We start from the raw sequence: 24,560 nt of genomic DNA, 5'->3' as shown, positions 1-24,560 counted from the left end.
GTATTTGGATCCTCTGTCTTATTGGTTTCCTCCAAAAGGCAGGACTGTGATTGCCTGATATTGTTCCCTCCAAAATGTATCCTTTCTAGCTAGTTCCCTGTCCCTATAAATGTATCTCTCCCCTCCTCAGGCCCCAGTCTTGTTGCTTTAATACAGAAGTGTTACTAGAGAACTGTCTCCAGCATATTATGTCAAGAGAGCTGAAATCACAAACCCCACATCACAACACCCTCCACCTGTTATAAGGGGAAGCCCAGATACTTTAGGCATATAGCTATGTCAACTCCAGGGTTTTTTTTTTTTTTTGGGGGGGGGAGGCGTTCCTCAGGTAAAATGCCCTTAGGAGGTCCCCCCTCCCAACTGAATCTGCCTCTTTGTCAATGTCAAATCTCTCCTTCCACTAGACCTCTCCCTACAGGTCCAATATGCACTACCGTCCAGAGGTACAGGGCAAGCAGGCAAGTAAAAGCTGCATCTTATTTACCTTGTTGATAGGTAAATACATCAAGAAGGAAGGTCTGGAGGTCACCAGTGGTTTCTCCCACTGAAGTGTGGGCTTCAGCAGGTTCCCAGTGATGCTAACCACTGGTACCAGCGCTGTGTAGGTCTCTGTTTCGACCAGCAGAAGTGCATCCTGTTATAGGAGGAATGCATTATTCACAACATACCTGGCACAGACTAGGAGACGGTGGAAGCCATTATCTCGGGGAGAGGCGCAGCTTAGGAAAAAAAGCTTTTTCCTTGTTACTGCAAAGTGCTATCAGTAGGAGTTCCGTGTGATTTACAGCTATTCTGAGGAAAATGCATTTTGTCATCAAGCCGAGTGGGAAATTGCCCAGATTGCAAGACTCTTTTTTTTTCTTTTTTTTAAGAAAAAGAGAGAGAGGAAAATAGATACATTCTATATTCTGTATCGGGCCTGGGAGGAAACAAAAATCTCAACTTGCTCCCTCCCACATCCTTTCTCCACTGTCTTTCTCAGTTTTGGTTCACAGTTTCGTGTGATTCCCCTTTTCCTGTGTTCTGCATTTTTCCAGTGCTCCTTACTTTCCCGTCAGTAGCTGGAATATTGGAAATATACCCCCAGTATGCTCATTTTCTGTGTGAAGAGCTGGCTTATGATTCTTTAATGCCGTCGATAAATCTATCAATGGCTACAACCCATGACAGCTATACAGAAGGGAGTCTGTGTTGGGAGACCTGTTTGCGGTTTTCAGGAAAACATCTGATTGGCCCCTCTGGAACACAGGATGCTGGGATAGAGGGGACTTGACTAGATCAGTGATGGGGAACCTGTGGCTCTCCATAAGTCGCCGGACTAGTTGATGCTGTGGAAGATGAAGCAAAACAAGAGGTTGGATGGCCATCTGTCATGGATGCTTTACATTGCAGGGGATTGGACTAGATGACTCTTGGGGTCCCTTCCAATTCTACAGTTCTATGATTCTGAGATTCTTTAAGGTCTGTGTTTGGAGAATACATGGAAGATGCTTGTACTTAGCACAGGGTGGTTCCAAAATGGTAGCAGTTCCTGAAGAATGTACAACACTTAAGTGGCTGAGCAGCAGAGCCTGGTTTGCAATTTGGCTTCAGGACATGGAACTGTTACATCATGCGTTGTAATATCTATGCACTAGAAACTGAACTGTTCAACAGCTCTGTAAAATACTCTGGAATCTTTTCTACTGTTTATAAATACTTGATATAAATAAACTGCCATTACCCCTGGCCATTGGTCATGATAGTTGAGGCTGATGGGAAGTGTAGGCTCATGGGCCAGTGTGGTGTAGTGGTTAACAACGGTAGTCTCATAATCTGGTGAACCGGGTTCAAGTCTCCGCTCCTCCACATGCAGCTGCTGGGTGACCTTGGGCTAGTCACACTTCTTTGAAGTCTCTCAGCCCCACTCACCTCACAGAGTGTTTGTTGTGGGGGAGGAAGGGAAAGGAAAATGTTAGCCACTTTGAGACTCCTTCGGGTAGTGATAAAGCGGGATATCAAATCCAAACTTTTCTTCTTCTTCTTCTTCTTCTTCTTCTTCTTCTTCTTGTTCAAAACATCTAGAGAGGTCCAGGCTAGGAACAGCTGATCTAATCTCTTCACAAAAATGAAGGATCTCTTATACCCAGCAAACACACAAATCCATATAAAGAATCCAGAAAACATGGAGAAATGTTCTTCAAATATACCTATAGAACATAGACTCTTTCTAATCTTGACTATTTCCAAGAGAGAACCATTTCAAACTTTGCTACAAAACCTGTCCTACCCGTTCTGAAATTCACACATAATACACCTCTAATCCACACCTAAATCTGAAATAACGCCTGCTGAGATAAAGGTTAGAGGAAGAAATTCAGTTTGCATTCCCAAAACAATATGCAAACTGAAACATAGTTATCCTTCAAAAACACACTTCTCTGAATTTTGTGATGCAGTCTTTCAACTAAAAAAAAAAAGTGCGCTCATAAACACAGGAGAAAAATTAAGAGAGTGTGCATAAAACATTTTTTAATGAAAATAACATAAAAATTCATTAGATGAAGGGGAAATATATTGCAAAAATGAGTATTAGGCAAAGTTGCATACAGAAATGTGTAAATTAGGAGGAATGCACTCTAAAGTGCCAGCATTTGTGAAAACTGTTGCAGAAATGTGACAAACTGTACTTAAGATTGTAAAAATGAAAAACTGACAATCTAAAATTGTCAGATTTGGCCATCCTTTCCCTGAGATTGCTAGGAAGAAGGAAGCTGTGGGCATCCAGATATTGCTGGACTACATCTCTGGTTATCCTTGGCTATCAGCCTTGATGGGGCTGGTGACAGCTGGTGATGGGACTCCAACACCTGGAGAGCCACAAGTTCCACACCCCTGGATAGATGTTCCACCTTGGAATGATGACACCTCCCATAATCACCCAATAACCATTCAATTTTTCAGGTGATAGGAGTACAAACAAAGTCATCTTGGCATCACGACGATGCTATTTATTGAAAACCATCCTAGTCAAAGGGCAAATCTGCAACCTGGAGCGGAGGCCAGCAGAAAGTGGTTAAAAGTATGTTGCCCAAAAGCAGCTTTTGCTGTAAACATATAGAAGCAAGTTGCTAAATTCTGCCATGGCTCAAATCCTAGACGAGTGTAAGCAATTAAGCCCATAGCATCCAGAATTGATGCTTTTGAATTATGGTGCTGGAGGAGACTCTTGAGAGTCCCATGGACTGCAAGAAGATCAAACCTATCCATTCTGAAGGAAATCAGCCCTGAGTGCTCACTGGAAGGACAAATCCTGAAGCTGAGGCTCCAATACTTTGGCCACCTCATGAGAAGAGAAGACTCCCTGGAAAAGACCCTGATGTTGGGAAAGATGGAGGGCACAAGGAGAAGGGGATGACAGAGGACGAGATGGTTGGACAGTGTTGTCGAAGCTACTAACGTGAGTTTGACCAAACTGCGGGAGGCAGTGGAAGACAGGAGTGCTTGGCGTGCTCTGGTCCATGGGGTCACGAAGAGTCGGACATGACTAAACGACTAAACAACAACATCTATACCTTCTGGAGCAGTATAGCTTTATTGAGTAAATGCAACAACCCATCATTAGTGCTCAGCAATTTTTTGAATCAGCTTGCAGCAGTCAGTCTGCTAGGGCAATAATGGGAGGAATGTATACATTTATCTGTAACTGGCTATGACATAACATGGTGGTTTTTCTGATTTAAAATCCCACCAAAACTAGGGGGGAGGGGGTTGTTTTGAGTGACCCGGTATCAAATGCAGCCTATGTGATTCAAAGGTATCATCGAAAACACCAACACAGGCCAGTTCCTATTATTGCAAATAAAATAGGGCATGGGGCTATCGAATGCAGATCAATATACAGCGAAGCTTTCTGGTTATGAAGGTCTGTCCCTCTCTTGCTGTATACAAGCTATCTTCATACCCCAGCTGAGATCAGCACAGATTAAAATGGCTGTCAGATACCAAATTGACCTGCAATTAAGTCTCCATGGATGCTGAAAAGGCTGATGTCCTCAGAGAGCCATCAGTGATGGATGGGGAAAGTGGTTGTCCCTGTACTAGGAGCCTAGCCAAATACAAATAGGAGGTGAGAGTTCAATGTGATACAAGGCACATGACTGCACAAATAAGAGTGGAAAGAATGGAAAGCTGTTACTACAGTGTTTAGATGGAGGTGCCCCAGGGAGCCATTGGACATTTGACTGGTTGCCAGTGAAAATTCTGGGCATGCCAAAAGCTTTCAACATTTGCAAAAATCTGGCTCAAGCTACGTATCCCCTGTTGAGACTGTCTGTGGAAAACCAACTGAGGTAGGAAGAGTCAATAATGTCAAGGCTCTTTTCAGCTGGCAATGGCAAAAGGATTCTGCATGGAATGCGTCATGAGATTCTTTGGCATATTTAATATTTCTCTATGACATGCTTTAGTTGCTTTTCCAGTCTAGCATTGCCCAGCTCAAAGCACTTAATAAATTTTAGTGTTGTTGTTGAATAGGCCGTCCCTATTTTCATCTGTTTATTTCCACCCCTCCCATCCATAGCTGTCAACTTTTCCCTTTTCTTGGGAGGAATCCTATTCGGAACAAGGGAATTTCCCTTTAAAAGGGGGGGGGATTGACAGCTATGCTCCCATCTGACTGGTTTGCCTCAGCCATGTTGGGTGGCTTACAACATATATGTCAGGGAACTGACATCGGAGCGAGAGGTGGAGGCAAGGCTCCCGAGTGATGCAGGAGAGGGGACCAGCAGAGGGGAAGGAATTCAGCGCAACACCAGCGGAGAAGGGAGGGAGATGGAGGATTCGGAGAGGGGTCTCCAAGGCTCTTCGCCCGAAACTAGTGGAGAGAGCACGGGCACACCTCTGCCCACTCCTTCCTTGTGCAGAAGAGTTCCACGCAGGGAGAGTAGGCGGAGACTTGGTGTCAAACTTCTATGCTGGAAGAGGTTCAAGAAACGCCCACTGACGGATCCTGCAAGCGACTGAACGGCCACGGAGTGAAGGGCTGTCAGCCGAGGCATGGTTAGCCAGGAAATCTAGCCGAAAGTAACGGCAACCTACGCACAAGTAACCCCTTATAACCATTACAATATATAAAAACATAATTAAAAATTTAACACCCCACCCTAAAAATGCTGTATTTATAACTGACAATGTATCTCCCTTTAAAGTGGTTGCCATCTAGTTTGGAAGGACCAGGCACAATGGCTGGACGCTCTGCCTTTCGAGGAAGCATGGGGATTGGCATTGGGTGGGGTGGGAGCTGGCATAGTTGGATATGTTTTCTCTGCTCCCCCCCTTTCCCCTTGCCTCGCTCCCCCTTGCCCCCCACCTCCATGGAATGCCCACACCTCTTTCCTCCTTGCCTGATTAGGTGGTTTTGGTCACATGCCCCCTGCCTGCCCCGACTCCTGAGCCCATCAACAGGGTCTCGTCATGGTGTTTTAATTGGCTGAGCGCAAAAAGACCAAAGTTGTCTGTAGTGAACCGTTAACCTCTTTGTATAGTAAACCTTAAAAAACTTCAGGGGTCTTCTAAAGGTTGTATAGTTACTTATTTCCTTGCCTCAGGGGTCACGCAACTCAGTACCCTCCAACATTTCTGCGATGAGAATAGGGACATCCTAAGGAAAAGAGGGACATTCCAGGATCAATTCTGAAACAGGAATGCCTTCTATAAATCTAGGACTGTCCCTGGAAAATAGGGGCACTTGGGGGGTCTGGTGAGGTAGGTTAGCTTAAGCAGCAATGACTGGCCCAAAGCCATCCAATGAACTTCATATCTGAGTCGGGATTTGAATCCTGGTCTCCCTGGTCTTAGTCTGACACTCTAGCCACCACACAACACTGGCTCTATGGTCAATCATAATTGACCAAAGACTATGCCAGCTTGTCCTCATGGGAAGTGGAATCCAACAGTATTGGCCAGGCAACAGATTCCTCATCCCCATGACATACAGTGCCTTGAATTCTGCACTAAGCTACAGTCTTTCCAGCAGACTATTTGCCCATCTAGTCCCGTATTGTCTCTTCTGTCTAGTAGTAGTGCTCAAGTGTCTCAGAACAAGGTCTTCTGCATCACCTGTGACCTAAGCCTGGGAGATGCCAGGGACATGCTTTGTTATCACTCAGTGACAGTCTCTCCTTGAATCTTGCACAAATGGGAAGGGGTTCCTCGGCAAAGCAATCATCGTGGAGAGGCTCCCTGAAGATTAAAAAGAAACAATTGCAAACCGCTGCTGTGGCAAAGCCCACAAAGGCGACGCAAAAGGGAAATAGCAAACCAAGATCTCATTTCACAGAAGCGAATTTACTTGAGTTCTCGACATGGCCTCCAATGATCAATTCTTTTCAAAACTTTCCTCTTCCCATCAGAGAAGGAAGCGAGAGCCATCACATTCATCACAAAGAAATGATCAGCCGCAATATCCTGCATCTGAGCTGAAACGCGGCCTCCCAGCTCCTTACATTAATAAAACAACACCACGTTTTGGAAAAGGATTAGTTATTTGTTGAATGAAAGGATATTTCTGTCAATAAATCATTCTGGCTTCTGTGGGGGCATTTCAAAGGCCATTTTAAATTAAGGGAAGGGTGGCTGGCCTGCTCCGTCCACTGCTGAACAAACAAGGTTTTTGTCTGTAAACACTAACTCAGATTCTCCCCACAACCAGCACCACCCTGATCTTAACTAACACAACATGCCATAAATATTGCAGGTGGAATTTTCCATGTTCCATGAGCAGGACTTTGTCAATGTGATTTTCCACTCCCAAATGGAAAACATAATAATAATAAAATGAACCTACTACACAAAGGAGGGTCCTGAGTTTATGCCATGGGTAGGCAAACTAAGGCCCAGGGCCTGGATCCGGCCCAACCACCTTCTCAATCCAGCCCATGGACGGTCCGGGAATCAGTGTGTTTTTACACGAGTAGAATGTGTGCTTTTATTTAAAAATGCATCTCTGGGTTATTTATGGGGCATAGGAATTCGTTCATTTATTTTTTTCCAAAATATAGTTGAGCCCCCCACAAGGTCTAAGGGACGATGGACCGGCCCCCTGCTGAAAAGGTTTGCTGACCCCTAAATTAAGGAGTTACAAACTATGGCAACATCAGAGCCCATGGTAATTTTTTCTAGCCTTGTTCAGATTCTTTTATCTTTCTTCAATGTTCCTATAACTTTCTTACCTTAGCAAGTCAGCATCTACATTATAAACGCTAAATCTGCATCCAAAGATTATGCAACATGTGTACATCTCCCTCTGCACTGACTACTACACTGACTGACAGCAGGTCTCCAGGGTTTCAGGCACTGGTCTGTCCCAGACCTACTTGGAGATGCCCAGGATTTAACGTGGAACCTTTTGCATGCAAAGTAGACACAGTACCACTGAACTATGACCCTTTACCAAACTACAGAAGGTAGCATACTTTTATATTTCCAGTATTTTCCTCTATCTTCTATAAAACACATAAAGTAGCTTTGATTCTTGAAGGCGTCCGGGCAGGGGAATTAGAAAGATTGATTCTATTCTTGTCTCAGACATTTTCTTTGTGAACCTGTACATATTACTTAACCTCCTGATTTAACACTGCTGCATCAAGTCTCTCTCTCTCTCTCCCCCATCCTCCTTCTAGGATTGCTGTGAAATTCACGGTTCAAAAATGGCAACTGATTATTATTGGTAGTTTTTGTCCTGCTTTCAAATTATCCAAGAGGAAATGATAGTTACTTTCAGGAGGCTGGTTTCGAAAACATTGTTCGGGTAGCAGAATGTGTACACATCTGTCTTTGTTACACATTCAAGTATTGATCTTTTGCAGCTCTTGTCAATCAGCCTGCTGTGTTGCTTTCTTATCCTGGAGTTAGAGGAACCGAGGGCTGTTCCCTTCCTCAGCACAATGGAGAACAAAAGGAGGCATAGGATAAAGAAATACTTAGTAAGACTGCAAGCAAATACAGATTCAAGCCCATTGTAGGAGCAGAACATACATCTTAGCTGAAGCAGTTTGCTGGGTGGGGTAAGAACCACTACACTAACTTCATGCCCAGTGAGTCACAGTTGCTTACTGGAAGGCCAAGCTGGAAGGGAGGTCAGCATGGTGCAAGCACACCAGCAGGAACATCAGATTGGTACTGCCAGGGTGTTTGCACCATGCACCACCTCACCTTGCTAACTTGTGGTGCTTCATGGGCAACCAAAATGGTCAAAGGCCTGGAAACAATGCCTTATGAGGAACGGCTAAGGGAGCTGGGCATGTTTAGCCTGGAGAAGAGGAGGTTAAGGGGTGATATGATAGCCATGTTCAAATATATAAAAGGATGTCACATAGAGGAGGGAGAAAGGTTGTTTTCTGCTGCTCCAGAGAAGCGGACACGGAGCAATGGATCCAAACTACAAGAAAGAAGATTCCACCTAAACATTAGGAAGAACTTCCTGACAGTAAGAGCTGTTCGACAGTGGAATTTGCTGCCAAGGAGTGTGGTGGAGTCTCCTTCTTTGGAGGTCTTTAAGCAGAGGCTTGTCAACCATATGTCAGGAGTGCTCTGATGGTGTTTCCTGCTTGGCAGGGGGTTGGACTCGATGGCCCTTGTGGTCTCTTCCAACTCTATGATTCTATGATTCTATGTATGCATTCTTGGGGAGAACCTTGAAAGGAGGACCCTGGAGATATGCTCTTTGATAGATAACTCTAAATAAAAGATACTGTGCTGATCCGGGGGGGGGGGGAGGTTACCGTAGGCGTAGTCAAGTCCGGTCCTGGGTCACTAGCCTGGAATCAGTCCACAAGGAGCGGGGCGAGGTCCGAAACAGGAAGCCGGGCGGGGACAGGAGCACTGAAGAGTCAGGTCTGGGTCCGGGCATGAACAGGAACTCAACAACGACGTTGCTCCCACAACCTGGGGCTGGGCCGACTGGCCTTTATCTGTTCTGAGGCTAGGGGCGGTCCTGGCCCCCAGGAGACCCGCCTCTCTTGGCCTTAAGGCGAGCACTCCTCCTGGGAGCAACCAGTTCCCTTTGCCTCTCTGCCCTGAGTCTCTGCAGTTCAGGAGAGGCTAAAGGGTTACTGGGCCCAGGGGGAGACTCACCTGCAGGCACTGAGTCCTCAACCACCTCTGGAGCCAGAGTGGGATCACCTGGTGCCTGCTCCTGAGGATCTAACACAGGTGCAGGCGCTTCAGAATCCAGGCCCTGCCCCAATTCAGCCGGCCCTGGAGGCGGGGACTCCTGTGCAGGCTGGGATTCCTCTGGTTCAGCCTCTGAATCGGAATCCCAGGCCATCACAGATACTGGGGAAAATACCAGCTATGGCAATAGTGGCCAAACTTGGCCCTCCAGCTGTTTTTGGACTACAACTCCCATCATCCCTAGCTAACATGACCAGTGGTCAGGGATGATGGGAATTATAGTCACAAAACAGCTGGAGCACCAAGTTTGGCCACCACTGAGCTATGGGGAAGGCTTAATGAGAAGCCTTTAAGATAAGCTAATGTGGTAAACTGAGGATATGACTCCCCTGCTGAGTGCCTGAGGGCCACGTTCCTGCGCCTCCCCACCTGACCTAGGCCGGGGCCTGACAGGCCTTATAAGGACTGCTGCTGTGGCTACTGCCCAGCAAGGACTGGGGTATTTGGGGGAAAGTTTCGTTGGGAGTTTTTGCTGTTGTTACTGATATTAACTGATACAGTGGTACCTCGGGTTAAGAACTTAATTCGTTCTGGAAGTCCGTTCTTAACCTGAAACTGTTCTTTACCTGAGGTACCACTTTAGCTAATGGGGCTTTCCACTGCCACCGCCGCATGATTTCTGTTCTCACCCTGAAGCAAAGTACTTAACCTGAGGTACTATTTCTGGGTTAGTGGAGTCTGTAACCTGAAGTGTCTGTAACCTGAAGCGTCTGTAACCCGAGGTACCACTGTATTACCTTTTTGTATCTTTCTTTTTGTGTGGAAATTGTTCAGTTTGTTTATGTAGTTTTAAATGTGTTTTATTTTTATGACTGCTTTGCTGTGTTTGTAACCATGTAAGTCTTTTCATATTGTAAGCCGCCTTGAGTATTTTTTTAACTGTGGAAAGGCTGCATACAAATAAGATGATGATGATATGAGATAGATGTTGAAAGAGTGGGGATGGTTCTGCTAAAGTATAGTCATTTGTAAACAGCTGATAGCAAGAAATAGCAAATATGCTTAGGACGAAGGAGACTGTTTGCTGACGAACAATACAGCAAAAACAAATCAAAACCTTAGTCATACATTTGGTCCAATACAATAGTATGAAGATGTGACATATTGGAAAAACCCAAGAGGCTTTTCCCTCCCAACATCATTGGCTAAGCAAGTGAGAATCACCCAAGGTGAGGACAACTCTATAAATTGACCAGTGTTAACCTTTAGGAATTAATTGTTTATAGTCAGCCACAACCGACCGCTTGAAAGTGGATCACTCAAAAACCCGTGTGCTCCAACATCAAGAGAAGCTGATCCAATTAGTGACATCTCTCCTGGAGACAGCCTCTCCTGCTCTAGGCCCTGTCCAACTGGTGAAGTCGCCTTCAAGGACCCACCCTCAGTTTCTTTTTTTAAAAAAAATCAAGAAATCAAGAAATTAAAACATCTATCGCTGAGGTGGTGATACATTTTCAAACCAAGGGTCGGATTCCTTTGTGGGCAATTTTCCAGGGCAGTATGCCAGTCATGGGCAAGGCCAGAGACAGAAGCGATTGGGGCAAAAGCTTGGACTCTAACCTCTCTAAAGTAGGATGTGTTTCTGCTGCGGAAAAATCAAAGGTCTACATACATACACATACACTCCTACCTCTTCACCCTCAATCAGGTGGTCTCAACATAGGGAGGCCATGGCAGCTGCTGCAAACTAGGACTAGTATGGTAGTAGATGGAGCCAGCAGTAGGTGGAGCCAAAGCCAATGAGAGCTGGAGCCAATTAATTCTTGTTCTGTCACCATCCACCTTCCTGCTCAGTTCTACAAAGGCAAGACCAAGACTAAGGAGGAGGAAAATGACAGTCAGGGCCACCCCTTGGGCTGGCTGTAAGTAAGGCAAGCAGGCAGGTGGAGGCCGGCTGAGGGCTAAATGGAACAGCCTCCATGGGATTCCAGTCAGGCCAATAGCACTCAAGAAGCAGGCAGAGCAGGACTGCTGGTGGGTGTGGCCTTGAGAGAGAAGATGTGGCCTCGGGAGAGTCTCAAGGCCGAAATAGATGGGCTGATGGGGGCTGCCTGAGGTCCATTACCCCCAATCTGTCAAAAACATTTCCCTCTCTGTGCTTGCCCCTGTAATATGGGACCCACCTCCTCAATTTTAGGTCCCTGTGTATAAAGTTTGTTCTTAAAAGCACTTGGAGGGGTGATTAATAGAGCTTCATTGTCCGGTGGCTTTTTTGGGTGCGATTGCTGGTGCAATTTAAAGCTTGCACTTTAAAACAGACCTTTAATGTAAAGGATTGTTTTTTTCAATCATGCAGTCAGCTGCCTTGAGCATGCAGGAACAGCAGGACAGAAGAGTTTTCCTTATGATCCTTAGATTTTCTACAGACTGAGCTGAACTCTTCCTATCAAATACCCAAAGCGTGAATTATTATTATTATTATTATTATTATTATTTGCACAGCTGGTTGTAGCATTTGCTCACCGTAGCCAAAGGCACTGATGACAAGAAGAATTCTTCTGTAAAGTCACTCACAGAAGGAGGCAGTAATGGGTATCTCTTCCTATTTGTTTACAGCAAGATAAGACAGTTCTTCGGCTACCAAATAAACTCCATGACTGCCCACAATAATCTTCATGGTAAGTCCCAGAAAAACAATAAATAGCACCCAGTGCATTTTGTTGCTTCAGGCTTTTCTCTGTTGATTATAGTGAAATACTGAAGGCTCACACTATAGGAATTATTTTTTTAATAAAAAAAATCCATAACAACATTTGCATATTTGACCCCCCCCAAGCATTCATATTTTTGAAGAATTGTTTATCTATTTGTTTGTTTGCTATAATGCTGCACTTCCCTTTTGCCAAAGCACACAAGATGGTTTGCAACTTAAAGTAATGGCTAATGGACATGATACAAAAGGGGAAAGGGGACAGAGAGATGAAAGGAAAGGTATCAAATTCACATTGCAGTCCTATACCTGTCTACATTGAAGGAAGTTGCATTGGGTGGCCAAATGTTGTTGGACTGCAACTCCCATCATCCTTGATCACTCCAGACGGCTTTAACACAGCCTCTGCCATCATCAATCAAGATGACCCTTCTGAAGACTGCTTCCTGCAAGACCAGAAGCAACTGAACTTTTGCTTCATATGTCTTTTGCTTTGCTTCCTATCTTGCAGCCCTCCCATTCGTGAAGACTTTGGACTGAGTGGGTCAGCTCCCTCCTCTTCCCCATTCTCTGAGAGGCTGTCTCTTAACTCTTTCCCTGCTGTTTCTGCTTCTGGCAAGCTTTGACTGCATTCTAGCTTGCTCTCCACCATTCGCTTAGTCATGCTGGCCACATGACCCGGAAGCTGTACGCCGGCTCCCTTGGCCAGTAAAGCAAGATGAGCGCCGCAACCCCAGAGTCGTCCGCGACTGGACCTAATGGTCAGGGGTCACTTTACTCATGTACTATCTGAAACCCAAGGGGTGCATTGATTGCCAGATGTGAAATATATTGGCATGATCTCCAGCTCTCCTCCTCCCACTACAGACATACCCCAGGTTGAGAGACAACCATGTCTAAAATCCTGGAGGGTCACTGCCAGTCCATGTAGACATTGCTGATGGGCCAGCTCAGTATAAGGCAGCTTCCAACCTTAACACATGTACATAACAACATCACAAGAGCCCTGCTGAATCGGATCAATGGCCTGTCTAGTCAGTCCAACCAGATGCCTATGGGAAACCTAAGTCCCACAGCCGCCTTCTCTCCTGCAGTACCCAGCAACTCATTTTCAGAGGTATGGCTATGGAGGCAGAGCCTAGCCATCATGTCTAGGAGTCACTCATAGCTTTATCCTCCGTGAATTTGTCTAATCATCTTGTAAAGCAATCCAAGTTGGGGGATGCTTGGGAGAGCCCTCAGGTTTGCAGAAATACTATCCCTCCCCTTATTTTTGTAAACCTCTCTCTGATGAGGAGTAAACATGTTCAGTCATCGCACTGAGTGTCAGCTGAACAACCAACCACTGAGAGTGAAACGGAATGGAGAATTGCCTGGCTGGTTAGAACTCTGGGCAGGAACACTGCTATTAGAGAATATGCTGCAATTCTTTGTCACAGTTCATAATCTCCACAAACCAGAAAATTCAGCCATATCTGTGAGCTTTTCTTTTCCTGGCTAGGGCTTTTAAAACTTAACAAACATCCAGGAGTTACTGCTTCACCCGCCATGGAAATTCACTGACAGCAAAAATTTGGCCGGCAGATTTCATTATTTCATTTTGTAAATTCTGGCTTTTATCTGATCAGTTCCTCTATGCCACGACGGCCCAGATACTGCAGTCCACATGCCAGACAGGGTCTGTGATTTGCCCTTGGCCTCAGAAAGAACAACATCCTTGCAAATGACTCTCCCCCCCCATGAATGAAGCAGAAGATAAGATTTCTATGGATGGAAACTGAGCCACACGCTCTGCACAAACTATTTGGCTTCTGAAAATAATGGAACTGGCCCAAATGGGCAGGCTTCCCTACTTTCTACCACTTCCAAGAGCAACACTTTCACCTCGCAAGTGGACTGAAGGATACAGTTGCAGCAGCGATTTAATGTTAATTTAGGGCTGCCCCAGCTGCTAGGAAACCATCTGTTTATTTCTAACATCGGCATACCACTTTTCCATTAAAAAACATCCAAAGTGGCATGCACAAATGAAAATGGCAACAATAAAAGCTTCTGTCATAAGAACATAAGAAGAGCCTCCTGGATCAGGCCAAAGCATAGCTGTCAACTTTACCCTTTTCTTGCGAGGAATCCTATACAGAATAAGGGAATTTCCCTTTAAAAAAGGAAAACGTTGACAGCTAATCAATTCCTCCATATAAATATGTATTTATGTATTGCCTTTCTATTTAAAAACAACAACCCCAGAAGAACCAGCAAAAAGATTATATTGAAAAATATGTGTATTAGAATGGAGAAATAAATGAATTTTCATGTTCATCTTTCCCTCCTCCTCATACTCATTCCTGTTCTCCTACAATTCTCTTTTGCCACTGAATTCCTCACTGTGGTGCATCTTCTGCTAAGGTCTAAATCCTATACAAATCTGGAGTGGGGGCCCTAAGATGGTTGGATGGTGCCTTATACATCTCCTTCCAGAAACTCCTGCAGCCCAGCTGGTGCCAAATGTTTTGCTCTGCTTTCCTTTGGTCCTTGCTAATGCAGCAGTTTCACTTCAACCCCAGAGGTGTAGTCCATTGTCTCTGCAGGCAGATGGGTGCCGACAAGTGCCTTTGACAGTAGGGGAAGAACTTAGCCATCATGGCTAGTGGCTTTCTCAGCAGTCACCCCAAGAACTATATGGAACAATCTCCCTCAATATCTTTGGCTATGCTGCTAGCGAATGTGCGAAGCTCATTAGCTGAGAAAGGCCTTTGAAAAAGCCTGAAAGATATGGCTGCATTGGAAGTTCTGCTGGTGGTGGGTTGGCGCTCAATCACTTGTCATGGGTCATGTCACCCTTTGGGTGTTTATTTATTTACCAAGCTTACATGAAACAATATAAAATATGCATTCCAAATAATCTGATAGAATCAGCCTTCAGAAGCAAGTAGATGTAGAAATGACCAAAATATAGATAAAATCAGCACAGATAAAATTACATGTCTGTTTAGCCTGACCTATACAATTTATTTATTAGGTACTGGAAATAATACAGTAAAGGCACCCAGCTAACATCGATAGACAGGGATTTCCAGAGATTAGATGCCGCCTCTCTGACATGCGTGGCGCTGTGGGTTAAAACCACAGAGCCTAGGGCTTGCCGATCAGAAGGTTGGCAGTTCGAATCCCCGCGACGGGGTGAGCTCCCGTTGCTCGGTCCCAGCTCCTGCCAACCTAGCAGTTCAAAAACACGTCAAAGTGCAAGTAGATAAATAGGTACCGCTCTGGCGGGGAGGTAGAGGGCGTTTCCGTGCACTGCTCTGGTTCGCCAGAAGCAGCTTAGTCATGCTGGCCACATGACCCGGAAGCTGTACGCCAGCTCCCTCGGCCAATAAAGCAAGGTGAGCGCTGCAACCCCAGAGTCGGTCACAACTGGACCTAATGGTCAGGGGTCCCTTTACCTTTACCTCTGAAGGATTAATTCCTTGCAAGCGGTACATAGATGGCTTTTATTTTTCTTTTGATTCCGTTATTTGAATGTGAACTCCTTTCAGCTCACTTGGGACATCAGCATTGACCAATGTACAGAGAACCACAAGAAGTGCTCTTCTTGAACAACTGTGCTTTCTTCTCTTCTCCCCCCCCCCAACTGTTTGTGGGTCAAAAGAACCTTATAGAATGGAATAAGACATAGGAATGGAGGGAGGAATCGCTGGCAGAAATCAGCCAGTGCAAACGGACTCTCTGGATCCCATCCCTTTTTAACAAATGCAATCACATCATTTGCAAAAATGCAGCACCACCTATAGGTTTGTTCACGCTCCTCTTCTGCCACGGTACTGAAATCCATTCTTAAGAAGGGACTGTGTGACACATCAATAGGAGCAATGTTTCTTGATCAATTGGTGCAAAAGAACTATGATGATTTGGAATGCATTTGCTGTATATTGGGGTACTTCCCCTCCAGTATTTAAGTGCGTGTATTAGCTCTCCAGTTTTGCAATGTATACCCTTATGTACTCATGTACAGTATGAAAATATCTGAACAAAAAAATATGTATAAAAAAGAAAATCAAGGAATTTAGCATCTCACAAGCTCGGTCAGTTTGCATCCCTCATTATTGCAATATTTTGGTTCCAGCAAATGTCTTTGTTGACTATAGTAGCATTAGTATATGCAGAGGAGGCTTGTCTGGATGAATTCAGTAATTATGCTTTTAAAGACCTAACTAGTCAATTAGTAGCTGCCTTGGTGCATACACACATATGCTGACAATATTCATGCTCATCTGTTACTGTCGTTGCCTATTCTCTGTCCATTCGCTTTGCCTGTTTCCTTCACCTACCCGGAGAAGTCCTATTCCCTCGCAGGGAGTGTCTGGCAGCTGCACTGCTCCAAAGCCAATGTCTGGAATTGGCCTGGGAGGACCTGCCTCTCGCCTGGCATTGCTCTCCTCCAGGTAGGAGACTTCCCTACGCTGCCCATTTTGATGGGCCGATGCTGAACACCATCTTGGCAGCTGGGTGGCAGCTGGATTGTGAATCTGGCATGGGAGCAGTTTGCTGATGGATTACATGGCCTTTCACAGTGACATTTCTATTTGACCCACCCTGAATTTATCAACCTTTACTAATAATTAGTATGTGTACCTATGCGTGTGTGTGCACATGTGTGTGAAATAGTATCAGGAGACATGCACGGTGACTGCCAGATTTGTCTGCTTGACAAGAATGCTCTCCTACGATGCTAATGGGAAATAATTAGTCTGGAGGAGAAAACGGCTGTTTGGTGGTAACTTATGGGTCTCTGAAATGGTTGGATTTCCATGCTTTCTCTGTTTAAGCACTAATTCAAACGTGGCAGCAGGACGCTGTTTATTATGCAACTGGAGAAGCAGTAGCTAAAGTGGTGCCCACTAGGTGGACAAATGCCATCTCCAACTCCCTGAAAGATTCCATCAACGGTGTCTCTGAAAAATCTTACACATCACTTGGGAAGACAGGCGAACTAATATCAGTGTACTGGATGAAGCAAAGATCACCATTGTTGAAGCAATGATTCTTCAACATCAACTTTGCTGGACTGCTCATGTTGTGCGGATGCCTGATGATCATCTTCCAAAGCAACTACTCTATTCCGAACTTAAAAATGGAAAGCGTAATGCAGGTGGTCAACAAAAGAGGTTTAAAGACTGTCTCAAGGCAAATCTAAAAAAAAGTAGTATAAACACCGACAACTGGGAAACACTGGCCTGCGAGCGCTCCAGTTGGAGAACAGCCTTGACCAAAGGTGTCATGGACTTTGAAGACACTCGAACTCAGGATGTAAGGGAGAAACGTGCTAAGAGGAAGGCACGCTTGGCAAATCCACACCGTGATCAACTCCCGCCCAGGAACCAATGTCCCCACTGTGGAAGGATTTGTGGGTCCAGAATTGATCTCCACAGACACTCATTGTTAAAACCGTGTTTATGGAAGACAGTCTTACTCGGCTACGAGGGATCGCCAAAGAAAGAGACTAGGTGCTGCAGACTACAGCAGGCATCGGCCCTTGATCCTTGGTCATGCTGGCTGGGGCTGATGGGAGTTCTAGTTCACCACTGGTGGGCACCCTGTTGGCTATCCCTGATCTACAGGGACTGAAAACCTTTGAACCTCGCCAACAAAGCATTTGGCCAATTCTTAGAAGCAGGTCTGCCATGCCACACACCCCGTGCTATAAACCAACAAATTGAGTCAATTGACTGAAAGCTTGCAATGGCTGGAGAAACAACTGTCTGCGTACTACAGATCTTCTGGCTTGATAAGAAGCTTCAGGACCAAATCGTTTGTATTCCCTGTTCTGCAATATGTGTCACTCCAGCCTCCAGGAAAGATTTTTTAGCAAACACAAGGATTGGTAGTGGGGGCATACACATGGCACTGTTCATGTGATGATTTAAGTTAGGGATTTGGAATCTTTTTCAGCCTGGGGGCCTCATTCCCTACTACACAACTTTCCAAAGGCCACAGGTCAGTGGTGGGTGGGGCCAGAGGGGTGCAGCAGTGAATCCAGATTTTAACTCCGTATGATAGGCTTGTTTCAGCATTCAGTCACAGATCCCTCTGTATCCTCAATCCACACAAGCGAGAGGCATGGTCAGAGTTCAAGGACACATTCCAGCCAGCAACCCCCTTCCCCACCTCCCAAAAAAACACTGGGTGAGAAGGACCAGTGAGGGCTGTGACATGGAAAGACCAGGGCCATGTTCATAACATACATCTACAGCTGTACCTTGTTTTGTGGCCAGGATCCGTTCTGGAGCCCTGGCTCCTAGCCGAAAAAGACGCAGGGCAAACAAGCTGTGCTATCATAATGATTAAGGCCTTAAATGATAATTTTAGGTTATATGCTAGTGACTAAGTTTTAATTTATATATTTTTTAACTGTTGCTATATCTGTATTGTCCCTGTTATACCTAATTGCAAATTCAAATGTATCCCTATCATGTTTTATGACTTCCTTGATATTGTATGTGGGCTGGAACTGGTCTATGACTCAGGGCAAAGCGCAGCGTCTGTGCACACGTGGAGCGGTTTGCGCTTCTGAGCATGTGCAAAGTGCGATTTAGCGCTTCTGCGCATGTGTGAGTGGCAAACCCAGAAGTAACCCGTTCTGGTACTTCTGCGTTTGCCGCGGATGTTCGCCAAAATGGATGCTAGACGAGGTGGACGTTCATGAAGGTATTACTGTAAAGTGCTACAATACAACTTTAAAAAGTTATGGCTTCCCCAAAAGAATTCTGGGAGCTGTAGTTCATTAATGGAGCTGAGAGTTGTTAGGAGCCCCCGCCCCTCATTTCCCTTACAACAAATTCCAGAGTTGCCCACAAAGAGGGAATGATTGCTAAACTGTTCTGGAAATTGTAGCTCTTTGAGAGGAACAGGGATTTTATAACAACTCTCAGCACCCTTAACCAGGGCAGCCAACTTGGCCCCCAGATTATGGGTGCCCAGTGTGCATGATGCCATGTCATAATGTGACATTATGACATCATGCACGCCGACCAGCCTCAGAACCTGACTTCCAGTGGTACCGAGGTCTCAGAAGATGCTGTCTGAGGCCTTGTGAGACCTTGAAAGTTGCACGGGGGCCCTGTGGTGTTGGGTGCTGACCAACCACAACAATTTTTTTGTGGGTGCTCAGGCACCCAGAGCCACCCATACTTGGTGCCCCTGCCCTTAACAAATTGCAGTTCCCAGAATTTCTCTGGGGAAGTTACGAATGTTTAAAGTGGTATCACAAAGCTTTCATTGTATGGTGTCAATCTGACCCAGGTGTAGCTTGGGGAGAGCTCCAGGGGACAGATAGACTGTCCTGGGGCCCCACGTTTAAATTCTGACTAAAGAAGGTTTACCGTGAACACTCCGTCTTTACATTAAACAAATACCATGACCACTGAATATAAACATGATGCTTTGCTCTCTTTGATATTTCAGTTATTGTTGTATCGTTCCGTTTTATTTATACCTTGACGACCTTCATTTCTTTGCCTAGTTGTGAAGATCAAACCCATTCATCCTGCAGCGAGGAGGCCGAAAGCCTCCCTTTTCAATTATCATTTTATTATATACCTTTAAATTTATAAGAAGTCTCTCTAAATTTTGAATTTAGGCCCTGTGGCCCACAAAGCAGGGCCTTTCTTCTCAATTAGCAATGGAGGTGAAAGGGCCTTATCAAAGTTTATTTGTTCATATCAAAGCTCCTCTTTTTTTGATCTCCTGAAAGGGATTGGGGAACGCACCATTAAGAAATCCCCTCCTATGTTCTTCCCCCAAAGGACAGAAAGCAACCTGCTAGGGTCCATTAGCATTTCAATATATTTCTCTCCTCAGGAAATGAATTGGCTTCCCAGGCTAATTTAGCAAAAGGAAAAAGGAAAAATCATGCACATGTATATCTACATCATGTTTAAAGGCCCACCACATCAATGGGACTACTGTATTCCACTTAGTCTGCTGAGGATTGAGCAATCATAGCAGTGCATTAGAAAGGTCAAATATATAACCATTTCAGCACTTGACAAGGGGTTTGAGGTGTGCTTCATGGCCCACTCTGACTCTTTATAGTGGGTTTAGGTTTGCAAACTATCAACCCAGAGGTCCTATGTGTCCCCTTAAGCCATCACTACAACAGCTCTACCTTCACTGTCAGAGGCAGTAGGCCTCTGAATACCACTTGGAGGGAATCACAACAGGGGAGAACAGTGGGTGGCGCTGTGGTCTAAACCACCGAGCCTCTTGAGCTTGCTGATCAGAAGGTTGGCGGTTCGAATCCCCACAACGGGGTGAGCTCCCGTTGCTTTGTCCCTGCTCCTGCCAACCTAGCAGTTCGAAAGCATGTCAAATTGCAAGGAGATAAATAGGTACTGCTGTGACGGGAAGGTAAACAGCATTTCCGTGCGCTCTGGCACTCATCACGGTGTTCCGTTGCACCAGAAGTGGTTTAGTCTTGCTGGCCTAATAATAATAATAATAATATATTATAATAAAAATATTATTTCTACATTATTATTATTATTATTATTTATACCCCACCCATCTGGCTGGGTTTCCCCAGCCACTCTGGGCGGCTCCCAACAGAATTAAATGTCTTCTAAACAGGAAAGCTGTCTGTGGACAAATGCCAGCTCCCTCGGCCTGAAGCGAGATGAGCACCGCAATCCCATCATCGCCTTTGACTGGACTTAACCATCCAGAGGCCCTTTACCTTTTACCTGCTTGTGGGCTTCCTGCAGGCATCTGGTTGGCCACTAAGCAAACCAAATGCTGGACTAGTTGTTTTCAATGTGACCATACCCCGGAAGTGGCCCGGAAGTGGCTTGGAAAAACTGGGACACCCCATTTTTTATTGTGAGAGAATGGCAGCATTCCCCCCCCCCTGAAGAAAGTGCTTTGGGGGGTCACAATCTTGCGCAGTACACCAAAACATGTTGTCAGGGGTTCAGGAGCAGAGGCACAGGGAAGAGAGGAGATGGAGAGCGAAGGGGAAGAATCCGAGGGGAGCGTAGGAGAAGAGGACAGTGGACCGAGGGATTCCATGAGCCTCTCCAGCGAATCGGAAGATTCACAGAAGGGGGCGCCAGTGGCCAGGGGTAGGGGGTTCCCAAGGGGAACACCCCAGGAGCAAGGGGGCAGCAGGGACTCCCAGAGCAGTAGTTGGAAATCAGGACCAGCTTCCCCACCAGAGCAGAGTGGGGGGGAAGAGTCCCAAGGATCGGGGCCAGTGCATTCCCCACCTGGGAGAGAAGATAAGGCAGGGCTGACCACACCTCCATCGGAGAGTCAGACAACGGAGGGGAGGTCAGATCCGGCCAGTGTACCGGAAGAGGGAAGCAGTGACAGAAGTAGTGTAACGGTCAGGAGGAAGGTCACTGGGTTGGCGCGAGAGGCAAGTTCAAATGTACAGGAGCGCGGGACAGCAGAGAATGAGGATTGGGAACCAGGTCCTAAAGCCCGCAGGAGGCAGGGGGAGGAGCTAAGCGACTCTGCGTCGGAAGAGTCCAGAAAGGGCAATGCCCCAGCGGGCAGGAGGACCCAGAGGAGGAGAGAGCAGCGTAAAAGGTGGAGCAGGGCTAGGATCTTAAACTGGTGTCACAGGGGAGGAGACTCAGACGGGACTTCGCCGGTCTAGGGTTAAGACGTAGAGCTGCGCGCTGCGGCTTTGAAATGGAAGTTGAACCTCAATAAAGACTTTTGTACATAACGACAGCCTCGCGTTGGTCCTCTGTGAGCTGGGACCTAGGGGCAGCTCTGACAGATGTGTTTTGGGGCATCGTGCCTGTTAAGAAACCAATCCTCTTTTTTTAAGGGGGGGGGGGAGACCGTGGCACAAAGTAACGGCAACCCAAATGACTGCTGTGCTTTTGTGATAGAAAACAGGAAGGTGGCGTCCCGGATTTTGGCATCAACGTGTTGGAGGGTATGTATGACTCAACAGGCAACATGGCCTACAACATCAGGGGCACTTCAGGAAGTAGTGTCATAGGGGCAGCATTTCTTTGTTGTGCCCCTTTATTATTTCATGGATTCACTCATAGGTAGCACAGTGGCCAACTATGCCTCACTTAAGAAAAAGAAGAAATGTATCAGTGCAAAAGAGGACTTTTATAAATTTTGCATCTGCAAATATATATGTATAAGCATAATTTTAGAAATAATTATTGCAATTGGAATTGCAATGCAGCAATCTCACCGTAATGAGGGAGATGGTGACTGGGCCACTGGGTTGCCTGCTGAGTTTGTTGTCTTGTTGATCACTGTTGTTACTGGAAAAATCCAAGGGCTCCCTTGGACAAAAAGTAAAGACACCAACCAGAGTAAATTGAAGCAAATCAGCAGCCTGTAGGCTTGGTCTTTATTGAAGAAAGACTGTCGCGACAGGGTGCTCCCCTCACTTGCAGGTGAGAGGAAAGACACAGAAAAATGGTGTGCAAGACCTTATAAAAACTTTTGAAATTCCCCTCCTCTAGGTCAAGCCCACCCCCAGAAACATCATGCATACATTACAGAAAGGAGGGGTTGAGGGAGGAGTTGCAGTGGTAACCTGAGTGTCCTGTCACCTGGCTGGTTCCCTTCTCTCCCCCTCCCCATGAGTCACTTCCAGGAGACAAAGGGGAGTTGGCAGTTTCCTGCCCCCTGAGGGAAGATCTGATCATTGTCCTTTGTTCCAGTCCGTGCTGAATCCACTCCCATATGCAAGTTCTTTGTGATCTTGATTGTCTTCTGTCTGGCATAGCAACTGGGCAGGGCTCCTGTGGATGTGCTGGGATGGTGAAGGGATTATGGCTGCCCTGTATCAAACCTTCCCCATTTTGTAGTCCTTCCTTCATGGAGTAAAATAAAAGTGGAACAGTGCAAAACCGATGTATGGTTGATTTTCTATGAATTTATAACAGAAGCATAGTGTATGTAGTGTGTGAGTGTGAGTGTGTGTGAAGTTTGTACAAACTGAAAGATTGGGGTGGGGTGGGGTTCCTGCTACACTGTTGACAAGCGATTTCAGGGACCCATGTTTCCTTTATGTTTTGGGTTTTTTTTATCTTCAGGTAGAAAGCAGTTCCCTGACATCCTTTCAAACTGATGGATGCCCTCTGCAAAGCAGGACCCTATTCTATGAAACCAGGGCTGAAATTTCAGTGATATCCCCCCCCCCCGAGAATGTTCTTTGTTGTGAGTCTTTGGGGAGCATACCATCCCATCCCTGTGAATCCCATCCCTGTGAATATGCAGCCAAATAGCACCCAGCACCAGGAGTTTCTCTGCCCAGGAAGAAGGGTGGAGAATTCCAGGTGCAAATGTTGATCCTTCAGCAAAGGTGATGAATGCATTGTCTGCATGACTGTTTAGAAAGAAACGTGCTTGTCGCCCAGCAATCGATAAGAATTCATTTGAATTTCAAAGCGGTGACGGCAATCAGAAAGGATTCATTAGGGAGTTTGTAGGCAATGTCATAAGCTCTTCCGCAGTCATTCCGCCATCATTCAGGATTCATTAAGTGCTATTTCGTGTTGGAAATAATGAGCTGTGGAAGCACTGTTAGCAGAGAATAATGGAAGGAAAGCAGGTTTACATATTGTAAATACTTTTCAGCTTAGAGGTCTTGACTGCTTCACCGCAAGAGAAGATGCAAAAGGCTACCCTTCTCCTTCTCCCCCACCCATAACCCGATCTTTGCTAGTTGAGTACACCTCAATTAAGTAGCGCATTAGAGTCGTGAGAACTCAAAATTGGAATTTTTAAAGTTCTCTCTGACTTAGTGGCTTCAAAATGTCAGTGGTTTAATTATCATATTGTTTCCAAGTGAGTACCGTTTGTTCAGGAATGCGGCTGCTTAATAAGAGTTTTACTGTAATTGGATCTGCGTAAAACTCCTCTTCGTTTATAACAGTGGAAATTTTCCACTTCAGCAACAAAAACAACCTTTCTCTCTTTTTCGTCCTGCCTGCCACTGAGCTGCAGCTCTTCGGTTGACAAAGAGCTTGGCTGCTGAGTTAGGCCAAGGACCCATCTAACCGAGCATCCTTTTCTCACAGTGGCCAACCAGAAGCCTATGGGATGCCAGGAAGTAGGACCTGAGCTCAACAGCACTCTACCCACATGATTCTTAGCAGCAGGAATTCAGAAGGAACAGAACTCAGTCATTTTATAAAATATTAGTAGAAACAGAGAATCAAGAAGATCAATTAAAAGAGGTGTGGGGAAAGGAGACAACAGGGCATATAGATAGTCAAAGGCTGGGGGGAAATATGGGAGAATCGTACGTTGAAAATGTCTGTAAGAATAAAAGAAAATTATTATATATTTTTTAAAAATATTTTTAAAATTTATTTAACATAATTGTTACAAAATATAAGTAAAATAGTGCAAATACATACATATATATTTTAAATAAGCACATATATATATATATATATAAAGGAACAAACGAGAAAAAAAGAAGAAAAGAAAAAAGAAGAAGAAATAAAGAGAAAAGAAGAAGAAGAAAAGCTGGAAGAATTCCTTCCAAGTTTGTTCTACAAATATCTCAATATGAAAATAATAATAAAATTTCATTGATTGACTTCCATCACTTACAGAAAATTATTATAAATTAGTTTGGAGATGGTATTTAACACTAGACAGATTAAATCAAATAAAGACAAGGAATATGCAGGAGAAATGATTTTGAGGGGAT

At 45.3% G+C, this 24,560-nt stretch overlaps 1 long non-coding RNA gene across 5 annotated transcripts in view; it reads right to left on the bottom strand.

Moving 5' to 3' along the window:
* Positions 1-6,308: 6,308 nt before the first annotated feature.
* LOC307208694 overlaps positions 6,309-24,560 on the bottom strand; it is a 284,653-nt gene continuing 266,401 nt past the window's right edge. For 2 of the 5 annotated variants that reach the window (XR_013835216.1, XR_013835217.1), the window contains one exon: positions 23,130-23,419. This is a non-coding gene — a long non-coding RNA (uncharacterized lncRNA). Of the gene's footprint in view, positions 6,481-7,756; positions 7,917-9,821; positions 9,915-23,129; positions 23,420-24,560 lie in introns of those variants that run through there. The other 3 variants (XR_013835214.1, XR_013835215.1, XR_013835212.1) reach the window with 3 other exon arrangements.

The sequence above is a fragment of the Podarcis cretensis genome (genome assembly GCF_951804945.1).
Source record: "Podarcis cretensis genome assembly, chromosome: 1".
NCBI lineage: Eukaryota > Metazoa > Chordata > Lepidosauria > Squamata > Lacertidae > Podarcis > Podarcis cretensis.
Note: the sequence above shows the minus strand (reverse complement) of the source record. Positions and strands in the feature narration are given on the sequence as shown.